The sequence below is a fragment of the Rhinolophus hipposideros genome (genome assembly GCF_964194185.1).
Source record: "Rhinolophus hipposideros genome assembly, chromosome: 2".
Taxonomy (NCBI): Eukaryota; Metazoa; Chordata; class Mammalia; order Chiroptera; family Rhinolophidae; genus Rhinolophus; species Rhinolophus hipposideros.
Genome location: NC_138048.1, coordinates 11819169 through 11833197, shown reverse-complemented (window position 1 = coordinate 11833197; position 14029 = coordinate 11819169). Strand labels below are relative to the sequence as shown.

At 34.7% G+C, this 14029-nt stretch overlaps 1 protein-coding gene across 2 annotated transcripts in view; it reads right to left on the bottom strand.

Annotated features, from left to right (window-relative positions):
- Window positions 1-14029, bottom strand: part of NRIP1 (nuclear receptor interacting protein 1) — an 83929-nt gene that overhangs the window by 33749 nt on the left and 36151 nt on the right. For both annotated transcript variants that reach the window (XM_081025142.1, XM_081025141.1), the window contains exon 3: window positions 9897-10020. The gene's annotated coding sequence lies outside the window, so the exon portion shown is untranslated. The remainder of the gene's footprint in view (window positions 1-9896; window positions 10021-14029) is intronic.

The following is a 14029-nucleotide window of genomic DNA, read 5'->3' as shown; positions in this document are numbered from 1 at the left end:
GCAAGGTCGAATGGGTCAGCGTGTCCTCATCTATAATCCACCACCATTTGTCAGCAGGGAGGCTGGAGGAGGCAGGCTTGCTACAAGGGGAGAATGCCCAATTAGGCAGCTGTCACACAAAGCATAGGCTGCAAAATTATCCCCTGTCAAAAGAAAGAGCAGCTGCGGGTGCCAATTACAGCAACCTTTCAACCCTTTAGGTACTGGAAACTACACAGAAGTAAATGAAGAACAATTAGTGATAACAAATCGATGAATTAGGACAGTAAATTAGAAATTACTAGCAGGTGAGCTTGGGTCATACATGACATAAGGGCATACCAGACTCCAGGCAAGGGCAGAAATGCACAGAATCATACTAACCATTTCCTTGCATATGGATTTCCCCTTCAGCATTTTCTTTTGCAAACCTAAAATCCTTTAAAACACCCACAATCTAAAAGTGTATATACCTTTTCACTTTTCATGGAAGACCCAAATAAATTGTTTCTGGGCAAGAGGAAAATCCTTCAGACTAATAAGTCTATTTAATTCTAAATTGTTGTTATGCAATCCATCATGCTATCCCATCAAATTTAAGTGTGGCTCCCCAAACCCAAATCAGTTCAAATAATCATACTCAAAATATTATCCATCTTCATAAAGTACTTGCCCTGATTCTACTTGACTCACGCTTACGGAAACATCTCTTTAAGAAAGCAACTGGGTATGAATTCTGAAAAAACTCTTACACTAATTCTATAATGTTGAAGTTCATTTTTTTCTACACGATGTAATTTTATGTATAAAGAATAACTGCAATGTGTGTTTCTATATTGATAGATATATAAAGAGTATCAACTATAAAATTACTCTCTCAGATTATTCTGCTCTGAAGCTCGAGGTGATATGCATTAAGTCGCAAGCATAGGGAGCCAATTCACTTGGACTCTATCCAGCCAATGTCTTTGGCAGTTAGCACCACAGGCAACAAAGGAAGAGCAAAATGGGGAAACAAGCCCCACAAAGGAGAGAGAATCCAATATGGCCATTAAGTGTTTATGGACATAGTTTCCTTGTGCCTGAACAAAGTTACATGTGCTCAGAAACAACGTTCTTAAAGTCCATTTCAAACTAAATTTACAATTTTTCCCTTAGAAAAAAGCATGTGTCCGCCTATATGGCTTCTTTAAAAGTTAAGAATTTGAATGATATGTCGTATAATTTCTAAAGAAGCAGGGGTAAATTACTCCTCTAGAATTATACATCACAAATGGGTGAAAGTGAGGAAGAGAAGGTGAGACAATAAAGAAGCACTTTACTCATCCTCCTCTAACATATTATAAATAAACCAGTTACCAGAGGGAAAAGTTTATAATTCCTAGTTCCTAGTCCAGCCATTTGATAAAATTTCTGGGAGATAAAAATCACGGGGAGAAAACTCCATTAAAAGTTTATCTGAAAATAGATTTATGTTTCACTCTTTTATATAAAAAATGAGTGTTTATAAATTTTTTTAAGTTTAGAATGCAACCCTATAAAATCAGACATAAAGAATTCAAAGGAAGAAATGGCAAGTAGACAGAAGTGAAGGAGTTAATGCCTTGAGAACTCAGCTTCCATCATACGTGGGTGACTATCTCTTTAAATAATTTAAATCCTCTCCATCTACTACAAAGCTGTTTTGAAGCCATTTAGCTTTGTTCTTTACATGTGTTCTAATTAAGAAATGACCTTGTCATCACACACACCAGAAATCCGGGATTATTTCCTACAGCAAAAATTCACAGAGCCTCCCCCTGCACCGTCCCTAACCTCCCCCGTCCCCCCCCAAAAAAAAAGAAAGAGGGGGAAAAAAGACTTCTTCCTCAGTTCCTCACTGAAGGAAGTTGCTGGTTGGCTGAATGCTGAAGCAGTTTCACCGCATAATTTTTTGTTGTTGTTGAATGTCACAGGGCGGGTTAGTGTGACCTTGAGCTACATCAGCAGCACAGCAAGGGTCGAGATGCCTGCAGGCGCCCTTGTACTGGATTTGCAAGACAAAAACCTTCAAACTGGCTGAAGGACATCTTAAATCTCTTCAAAGGTTTTCCGAACTAATCTGGGCTGCTCTTAGCAGGATCTGTGCCAGTGTGAGAAGCAAAATTAAAAACAAGGTCTTTGACAGGATGTTGTCTCCTCTTAACCCTTCCCAAGCAGAAGAGAACAAATCACAAGCATTCTGGAGAGATGGTTTACCTAGAAGCACTCTTTCATAACAAATTATGTAAGCAAGCAATCAAAAAGGAGGGGGCCGCTATTAGTCCTCAAAACGGAGCTCTCCCATCGCACTTATTAAAGAATTCAGGTGCAATTTTTTTCTTGACCATATTTTAGTGTAGCGAATGTAAAACTTAAAGCTCTATTTGTTATCTTTCAGATTTGCAGTACAGTGATAGGTTAAGATTAGGAAATGTTTCCATCAACATTAAGCTCTAGAATTTTTTTTAAATAAATATTTAGCTGGTTAAGTCACAAACTTCACACATATTACACATAGCTCACTAAAATTACAACAGGTAAAGAAAATTACATCCTATGTTTACTAAATTCCTTATTCCTAATATGATGCACCATTAAGGGGAAAAGAATCAGAATAGTGAAAGTAACCATAAGTAATACAAGCTAAAGCAATTTCAGTCTTGTTATGAGAGAACAGCATAGCATTTGTTATTATATGTAGTATTTCCAATGCAGGGGCCAAAAGAGAACGTATTCATGCCAGCAGAGGGTGTGAGTCTTCCCTGGCAATGCTCTCAAAGTTTAATTTAGTAATTATAGCTCTCAAGAACAGTCTAAGGGAACAAACAGCTTTTACGCATAAAAGGCAGTATCATAAAATCAGTGAATCTCCATCTATGACATGTTAGTTTGTCATCATCAGATATAAGGTATGTCATGATTAGTGCCATAAAGAGTATTTAGTGTAACACATGGAATTTATTAAAGTCCAATGGGCTGCAAATGATGTCCCTTTTAAAAAACAGACTAAGTAAATTTAAGATTATGCTGAGTAACAACCACCCTTCCATTCCCTTGAACTTAGAGATACTTTCCCGAATGGGACAAGAAAAGGGTAAAGAAATACCTACTAAGTAGATGATAACACATGAGTGAACAGTACATGGGAATTTCTTCTTTAGTCACCATGGAAAAGGAGACAAGAGTATATCCTGTGCTAAATGCTACGGCTGAAGTCTGTAAAAAGTGCTCTAAGAACACAGAGAGGGCAGTAACTAGGTTTTCGGTTCATAAGTGTATGTGCCCTAGGTAGCGGTCAGTGATGGTTAAAAAAATGAGGACGAGCAGCAGAGAAAGGCAGCCATTGCAGGTGACAGAAATAGCACTCAGGCAGGGAAGGGCTGAGTGTGTGATACAGGAAGGGGGTGGCCAATGTGACTAGAGATTAGGCTGGAAACTCACTTGGGAGCAAGGACTTCAATTCAAGGCCATGCGGAAGAGCTGGCCTTTATGTGGTGGGCAGGGGAAGGTTTACAGGCAGTGATATGATTAAATGCATGTTACAGAAACAAAAAACAAAAACAGAAGCTGTAGAGTTGTTGATGGCTTGGAGGGGAGAAGAAACTGAGACCAATTAGTGAAGAGAAGAAAACAGTCAAAATAAGCAAGGGAAGGAGAGTTGAAAAAAAAGATAACTGAAAAACAGTAAAGGCTGATTGGACTATTTACATAGCAATTTGTGTAAAAAAAATAGTGTTATAAAATGGGGTACTTTTAATAGCAAACTCATTAAATCAAAAATGATGAAAATAAAAACTGTATCTTAAGCCTGTGTTTGTAAAGCAGTACGTTGGCATGATGTACAAAGTTTCAAGAAAACTAAGAACTCCTGTAGAGGTATTTAACAAAGAGTTAGAATCAGATTCTGATGGATATTTGAATAGTTGACATTTCAAATAATCTTCCTTAAGTATCAGGTAAGGAGTCTGCTTATTACAGCAGCAATGTGTACCTTTTCTGAATGATGTGGTGGCATATCTATCTTCCTTGGCTATAAGAAAGGTCTGGCTTAAACCACAATGTGATTGCTGGAGCTAAGAGTTTCATCAACAAACACTAATCAGAACAAAATAACTCAGCCATTTATTGAGTGACTACTATGTTAGGACACACAAAAAATAAAAAGTCCCTAACATTTTATCAGCTTTGGGGTTCTAGTTTATCACTCATAATGCTAAATTCCTAAATTACAGCTCACACAGTGACACCAGTACACAATATAAAGACCATGAGTAAAAATAATATTGAGCTGTCAGTAAAAGGGTCTGCACTAGGAGCCATCTTGGTATTCCCATGTAGCTGACAGGTACACAGTGCCTTCCCGGAACTCTCTGGAAAGACCCAGTACCCATGTAATTTGAAGAGAGTTGTCAAATACTCTAGGGACTGACTGTCCTGCTAAGACCTCAGAAAAAATTTAACAGAGTATCAGCCAAGGTAAGAGGGTGGGAGTGAAAAGAACAGGAGTCACTAGGGCCAAATAACTATCTGCCAGAGAGCAGACTGTATTCTAAGCAAAGGAGAGCCAGCATCAGGGATCAGGTTGAAGCAAGTGGAGGGGAAGGTCAAGCAAAGGAGAGAAGCAGCAAAGATTTCCAAGGGAAGACTTCTCACTGCCCCCAGAGAAGAAGTAAATTTTACTCTAAAATCATTAAGGAAATGACCAAACCTCCATACCCGCTGGAGTAAGAAGAATCATCACAGGAGAAGTGTTTGGAGGTTCACAAGTCATTAAAAGGGCTAGCACTTGAAAGCCAAGGTACTGACAGGGCACAACTAGGAATGACCTTACCAAGTATCCACAAATAAAATGACTTCTCCTTGAGTAAGCATCTCTGTCTTCTAGCAGCCAAGCCAACACTGGTAATAGGTTCCAGTACATTCTATGTCTAGACATTAATAGAAGGGTGGGTAATATGATAAGCCTCACAGATATTTTAAAAACCCAACAATTTACTAATATACAAACACAAAAGCTAGATTACAACATTATTGACATAAAAATACAGAATATTCTGTTGGCAAGTAACAGGTAAATTCCTGTACAGCAGCAATTCTCAAAGTGTGGTCCAGGAATTCCAAGGGTCCCCATGATCCATTCAGGAGGCACATGAGGTCAAGACTACTTTCATAACACTAAACCGATACCTGGTTTTTTGTCTCTCTCTCTCCCAACTGTACAGTAGAGTTGTCCAGAGATTACACGATATGTCATTGTGTTGATGGCTAACGGAATACATCCTTGTGTATTCTTGTATTGTACTTTTTCTCAGTTTAAATTTCTAATGTGGTAAATACTGGTTGGTATGATTATTATAAACAAAAGCTCTCTTGGGTCCTGCATAATTTAAGAGTAGAAAGGTGTCCTGAGACCCAAAGTTTGAGAACTGCTGCTAATCTACTGAAGTAAAGCATCAAGAAGTGCAATCTTGGTTTTAATCTTCAAACAAAATTTCTAGTTTCTAATTCACAAAAATTTCTGCTACAACTATGCCAGATAAACACTGTGCAGAAATCTCTCCAAGACCCAAGTGGGAAAAGGAAAAAATGATCTTTTTTAAAAGACTGGTAGACTACAGGGTATCTGAAATAGCTCCAATCCTTACACAGTCACTACTATTTTGAATTTACCATACAAAAGGTAACAAACCCACAAATATTTATAAAGAAGCTACCTTGTGTTAAAAGCTGAAGACAGAAGAATAACTAAGTGATAAACCAGCCCTTTGTGGGCTCACAATCCTGTCAGGAAAAATATAATCAGCACCACAATGAGAAACTACTAAGAGGAAAGGCATGAACAAAGTGCGAAAGGCCTGGGAGGGTACATTCTGGGGCAGAAAATGGTTAAAAAGGAAGGTAACACTTTTCTTAGTGAAAGTACTCTGCAGGGTAGCATGTAAATTGCCTCTAGCAATAATCAAGGTTTTGACAATTGGAAAAGAAGCTCAAAAGTATCCTTTCTGTAGGGAAGAGATCACATGGCAGGACGCAGTATATTTTAGAAAGTTTTAGTAATTCACTCAAAAAACAAATTTGAGAAACTTTTGCAGAAGTTGACAAAGTAATTAGATGCCTGTTGAATTTAATGAGGAAAAATTGGAAATTAAGCAAAAAAGATATACAAGTCCCAATATGTCCTAGGTAGAAGCTTTTAAAAAACATACCATAAAAGTAATTTATTTAAAAAATAAAATAAAAAACTAAAACTGCCCTTCACCACACATATTTTGAGAAGCTTAGAGAACAAGCAGCAAGATGGTGGGAGGAGTAGTTGCAACAGCGGGAGTTAAAGGCTTCAAGCTAGAAACTTGTACACCTTGTATTATCAATAATCTATCTATACATAGATGCAAAAAAGAAAATAAACGGGGTTTGAAAATTACTAGTACATCTCTAATCCAGAATGGGGAAATTCTAGTTATCTAAATAAAATGTGTAATAAGCTCCACTGTTGGAATCACACTAATCTCAGTTGTGCAAGCCGCAGGCCGCATGGTTGAAGGGCAAATATCAGGCTCACCACAGTTAATTTAAGAGAAAAAGACTAGGGTCTGTGCAAGAACAGAAAGTGAACTAACACTTTGGTCAACATGTTTTAAAATTATTTTAATTATTTCATTTGAAACCTTTTATGGGAGTTGACATGGACGTTTGGTACAGTGGGGAATTCCACACACCCCCTCGCCCTACACACACAAATGCTGTTAGTTATATCAGTTGAGGTAATAAGTAAAAGACTTAAGGAAAATCAATTATTTGAAGACACCAAATTCAGAAAAACGTTAATTATAATAATGTTCCCCATTGTAATAGTAAATGAGGATTGATTAAAGAAGGCCTGTTACTTTTCTAGGTCATTATGCTTTTGGGATTGCTGAATTATTGTGATTAGAGAAGTAACACAAGCAAACGAGTTTTAGGAAGATCTGCTGGCTCTGAGACTGGGGCAAGGACACAAGCGTTCCAGGTTAGAAATGAACCTGAACCAAGACGCTGGCCGTGGGAAAGACAAAGAGTGGCTGGAAGCCATGTTGGAAACTAACAATGAATTACTTGAGCCGGGCATGCAAATTTTCTTGTCCAGGTTGTTCATGAAACCAGGGAAACATCAGTGAAATAGAAAAGTTAATTTATGGCAATTAATTTCAACTAAAATGACTGACCAAGATTCTGGATAGATCTAGACTGATTGTTTCACTAGTACCATGTTCTCACTAAAAACTTTGTGTAGGAGTTTCAACACTTTTTTTAAAGTGTTATTTCTTACATTAAAAACATTACTTTGAGGAGTGTTTTATAAAGTTTGACAATTAGCCTCACTTTACCAACCTGTTAACTCAATCTGTTAGAACCAGCTGAATCACTGGCCATTTTTGTCTGCTTACACAGTTACTTCTATATCTGACATAAAAGTTTTGACACTTAAACCATCTGTTGAAATAGTCATCAACAATTTATTGAACTAGGGAAAAAATGTACAATAAAAAACTCTTCCCAGTGAGAAATCATGAGATAAAACAATAAAAACTCCACTTAGTAAGAAAATTAGTATATTCAAGTATTTAAACTAAATTGATTTAGTCAATTATCTAATTCAACCCAAATTATTCCATTTTTTGTATTATCAATAAATATTTATAAAAATTAGCTAATAAATGTTACACTCAGAGTATAGAAAGTATATGGATTCCTATAAAATACAATAAAGGGTGGTTTTATTTTTTAGTTATATGGGATGACTATTTCTTCAAAAAGGGGGGAGCTAACAAGCGAGCAAGGGAAATCTGGCCTAAGAAACTTCATAAACACTTCATGCGTTATATGGTTTGCAATATTCATTTCATCAAATTCTTGTCCTTTTTTCTTAGTCATCCTCTTTAGCCTCTCATTCAGATGTACATTACTATACTTAAATAAACGATGTGGCTGTTTTCGGAGTTTAGCTGTATGACAAACTAAAGTAAAACCTCATGAAAAATATTAGTTCAGAGTCTTCAACTGTATTTTACTGAATACTAGCATCCTGAGATAGACATAGATATATCTACACACACACTAATGGAAGGCCTACTAAAAGGATTATGATTTAACGTCTCCAAACTTATGTGACCATGGGCTCCTCATTCAAAGAGAAGAACTGTTTAACAAAACACATTTTAGAAAACACACACTTAACGTATTCACTTTTAAAATCTTGAAATATTTTAAAATATATGTAAGTGACATATCACTAATAATTCATTTCTATATGCTTTCAAAGTCGTTCACTGTACATTCTAAGTAATCTGTCCCCTTTTCTGTCTGGCAGAAATATCTAAATTTGATCACTTTTCAAGGACAACTTACTGGCTATGTATATTTACCAGCTGTCTACCTACAATTTATTTATTCAGCTGTCATAAGTTGTCATTGGTTACTTCGTAAAACAAGGGTATTGACAAATTAAGAACAACAACAAATTGTGTCTTCAGAGTAACAAGAATGAATATGGCTGTAATTTTCATTTTAGCAAAATCAGAAGTTGAGAATTGGGATTCAGTATCACATGTTTCATCAAATATAAAAGCACATTTTGGACTATCAGTCATAAACATATAATTATACCTGAAAGAATGCTTAATATTTACAAATAAAAATTTGATTGGTTTAAAATATCAATTTAGAGGAAGAAATGATATATGAATATATGAAGAATGACTAGCAACCAAATAATTACTAATAATTTTATAGCCTATTTAACAAATATAATATTTTAAAGATTTTCTTGCTGAAATTACAAGAAAGGATAAGCAGAGTGATGAAAATAAAAGTAGAATGATTAAAATAAAAACTTTATCACTGTTTTTTTTAATAATCAGAATAGTCAAGAAAAGGGAGTAGTATCACTCTGCCAACCACATGATGCCTACAATAAAGAAGAAATTTGGCTCAAAACTGCCATTCCCCTTTTGAAACATCATGGCCCACTGAAACACTGTGAAGTTTAGGATATTCTACCTGCTATCTCTCTTCTGACCAGTTTTCAGCTAGGTAACTGAAGTAAACTCTTCACAACTAATGATAAGCACAATAATCAATCACTGTCTTTTCTCGGTTACTTGGAGCGCTTCTGCCCAGGCGTATGCAGCATAAGGTCCAAGAGCTTAAGACATGACAGATTCATTATAAGCTGTACCTATACTAGAAAACAAGAGTGTTAATCCAAGTAGAATTAACCACTCAGTCATCTCTTTCTGTTGCATTACCCACCTACTGTGTTAATCAGATTATTTTATCATTTCTTAGAAATGCTAACATACTACTTGTAGTGTAAGAGGTAACTATTTTATATAATACAAAAAGTAATCACTGACTTAGACTATAATAAACCCACAATAACCAAACATGCTCCTATTTTTCCTCAAAACAATAATTAACTTTTTATCTGAAATCAGATTATTTCAGCTTTGGCGTTAACATTAATTATCCATTTTTTCTGTTTTTTGGTAAAAACGAAGCATCATCAGCACAAACACTATTTCTTTTTTTAAGATTCCCAACCACTCTCTAGAAGTAATCTACACCTTTGAATTCTCAAGACTATTTTTGTGTTTTTTTATGGCATTGAACCGCTTTCTATTATTCGATTAAATTTATTTATTTATATTTATCCCTGTATATTCCTTGACTATAGAATTGTTATTTTACTCACTTTTTAAAAAAAACCACATTGCCTAATGAAATAATTTGCACAGATAAAACACAATCTACAAATCTGGTGATTACAAGTTAATTTATAACTAAGAAAGGATTGTCTGAAATATATTAAAATCACAACTGATTAAGCCTTAAAAACTCAGGAAAAATATTCTCACCGTCTGTCTCCAAGGTTTGAGTCTCTGCTTTCTGAGAAAGGAAACTGAGAAGGCTGTTGAAAAGTAGCTCTGATGTCATCTGGAGTCTTCAGATTCCCCGCTCCTCCTTCAGTCTAGGGTGCATCTTAAGAAGAGAAAAAAGATAGTTTGGCATCTATTTCAAACCAGATTCTGGAATATGCTTTGTGAATTTCTGTCAGGTTTTTCCAATATCTTTTTCTTGTTCAAGTTCAATGTAGAAGTCTTTATTTGACAGAAATAGGAATTGTTTGTGAAATATAAATTGTTCACTAAAGCAAAGTAACAGATCTTTGCTTTCTAAACATACATTAACTTTATAAAAGTAGATGCTTTGAGAAAAAAACTAAAAAGGGTTTAGGGTTGCTATGATGATACACTTACTTATTAACCTTTGTTAATTTCAAATTTCCATCAAATTAATTTAATTAAATAGCATCTGGAAAAAGAAGCAAAAAGCTATCGTCTCTTTCATATTAATCTTTTTGTTTCAAAGTGTTATCTATGTAACCTTTTCAGCACAAAATTTATAATATCAAATGTCTTATGTCCATAGAAAGACTTGTACACCAATGTCCAAAGCAGCTTTATTTTCAATAGCCAAAAATTGGAAACAACTCAAATGCCTATCAATGGGTGAATGAATTATGGTATGTCCATACAATGGAAAGCTGACTACTCAGCGACAAAAGAGGAAACACTACTGATATAAACAACATGGATAAATTACAAAATGAATTATGCTGAGTGCAAAATGCCACACAAAAAAGAACACATAGTGTGTGATTCTATTTCCATAAAATTGTAGAAAATGCAAATTAATCAACAGGGAGAGAAAACAGATCAGTGGTTGCCTGGGGATGGAGGAATAAGAAGGTGCAGGAAGGAGAGATTACAAAAGAGCATTATCTTAATTGTGTGATGAGAAAGGGTATAAACATGTCACAACTTATCAAATGGTAACCTTAAATATGTGTTTATTATATGTCAATCACACCTCAATAAAGCTGTAAAAAATCAAATTTCTAAAATGCTATACGCTCCTTTATGTAGCAATTCCAAGTCTAGGATTTATCCTAATGAAAAAAACATGAGAGCACGTACAAATATTTGCCCACAAGAATGTTATTAGATGCATTATTTCTAATAGTGAAAAAATCTCAAATAGCCATTATGTGTCAAAATAAAAAAGTTTGGAACTAATTAAATAAATTATGGGAGTCATTAAAATATGTAAGAAAACTATAGTATATCATTCCACATAACATTACATATTAAATGATAAAAATAGGAAACAGAACATTATGTTCCGTATAATTGAATTTTTGTTTCAAAAATATACAAGAATAAATGTAGCAATTATTTCTGCATTAGGAGGTAATTTTTATTTTTCCTTTTTGCTAGTTTGTATTTTCTAGTTTCTTTACACTAAACATGTATTACTTTTGTAATAAAAAAGGACAAATTAGACAATGAAAATAGCAACAGTCTACAACTGTCCACTCCCCTAGTACACGCATAAAACAAGTACACCTAAAGAGGTAGCACACATTACAGAATTCTGGGCTATCATGTCAACCCCCACAAACAAGCTATCAAACAGTTGTGAGAAAAGGGCAGATCTGACAGGATGAACTGGAATAATAATTAGTAAGCTACATGCGTTACCAGTTACAAAGCACTTTCATGGATATGACCCAATTTCATCTCCATAACTCAGTGAAACGAGCAGAAAACACATTATCCCATTTCTACAGGGGAAACAGACAACGTGCAGGGCTGGTTAAGTGTCATGACCAAAAATTATATATTCTGTACTCAAATTGGGCCTTGACTATGTATTCTGACAGGAATTCAAAGAGAAGTAGAGAACAATCATTGATGATTTATAACTAGAAGGCAGTAATTTACACATGAATTTAAAAATAACCATATTTGCAAATCATATTAGTGTTCCTGTTAAAACACGCCAGGGGCCTTGGAAATTTTCTAAACCCCCAGCACCCAACCTCAGAAGCTATACCCAAGGCAAACCCTAACCCTCGTCTACCTTACCTCCTAAACCACTGAAATTCAACTAGAATTTAATTGTTTAGCTTTCAGTTAATTTTCCTTCTTTACAAATAAAAAAGTATTATCTTTTAAAGTTGAAAAAAGAAAATAATCATAACTACATTTATGAATGTTGCAAAGAGTGACCTACAAGTTGATATCAAGAGATCTAACTTACTGGTACTTTGAAATACTAATTTTTGGGTCCAATTTTTTTTTTCCTTTTTGTATGTGTGCAGATAAGAGTCTCCAAACAAGGCATATTCAATGAAGAAAATGACTGACTCTTGATGAGAGTAAAAGAAAACATCTTCAGAAGAACATTATTAACGATTTGTTGTATCTGCTAAGGCCTTGAAGCATTTGGAACCCTCACAGCTACCACTCTTCACACTCCCTGGACTATCTGTGAGACTTAAAGATAATGATAGCTCTCATTAACTGAGCAGTTACTATGTGTCAGACATTTTGCTAAGCCCTTTACATACATGATCTTTGAAACAACCCCAGGCGATGACTACTATTATTAATATCACACCCTCATTTTATAGATGAGTAAAATGAGTTTAAGTTACTCCAAATCACAAAACTATTAAGAATTTAAAGTAGAATTCAAACTCTGGCATATTTTCCTTGAAACAAAGATGGGCTTTGGCAGTTCTCTGGAATATAAATCCTGACTTTGCCCTACGACTATCCACCTACAATGGTCTCTCAATTCAGGTAGTGCAAAACACTTGGCAATGGTACACGAAGTTCAAGAGTCTACATTTTCCATGTAAAGAGTTAAAAATCTCCAGAGTCCACAATTTATGTCTGATATGTTACATTCTAGAATTGTTTTAATGGTTGGTCTCTAATATTAAAGCACTGTTTTAACCCTTTTGAACTAAACATATGATCACATGAAATATAAATAAAAACAACATTTAAATAAAATTAGCAAAATATAAAATATTCTCTCAGATTAGTGTTTGAAAACTGCCTTATATTAATAAGTGGGTAAATTAGCCTTAAATCCAAGTCAATGAAACTGAATGTGCTAGATGTGTTTTAAATCATGAAGAAGGAAGCATGTCTGTGAATAAGAAAACATTTAAATAACTTTGTTATAATTACATTGTAGAATATTATACAATCATTAAGATATATGTTTTCAAAAAGTATTTAATGACAGACATGGTAAAATGATTAGACTAGGATGTGAAGAAAGCAACATTTGTTAAACAAATTTTAGGGAGTAGGCATTGTACTAGGTGTTGGAATTACAAAGTGAACAAGACACAGGCAATCCCAAGTGCTGACGGACTAGGCTCTCAGGTTGTTTAAATATCAGCTTAAATGTCATTTCCTCAGAGAAGCTTTTTCTCATCACTTTATGTAAAGTAGCTCCCTCTCTACCTCTTACTTTGTTTAAACTCTTTATTTCATTTCTTTTCTGTTTCTTTGATTTTTTTTTATCTGCATCTATTGAGATACTCATGTTGTTCTTGTTTGTTAGTGTATGAATAAAGTATGTAACATGAATTGATTGTTTTAATGTGACAAGAACACTTCCTTTCTGGGAGGGATGCCAAAACCAACACCAAACCTAATGGAGAAAGACTGAATGCTTCATCCTCCAATAGTGGGAAATAAGCAAGGATGTCTGCTCTAGTCTACTTACCACTACTGAGCACTGTGCCAGAGTCTACTCACTGCAATCAGGCAAGAAATATAAACACACAGAGATTGAAAAAGAAGTGATAACTGTCTTTATTTGCAGGCAACATTATTTTGTATGTAGTTAATCCTAAGGAATCTACAAAAAAGCTACTAACATTAATGAGAACGTTTAGAATAAAGTTGCAGGATACAAGATCCATATACAAAAATTAACTGCATTTCTATATGCTAGAAATAATCCAAAATTAAAATTTTAAAAATTCTGCTCATGATAGTGGCAAAAAGAGTAAGAGACTTAAGAGTAAATTTAACAAAGGAAGTATAAAACCTCTACACTGAAAACTACAAAATACTGTTAAAAGAAATTAAAGAAGATCTAAATAAAAATACATTCCATG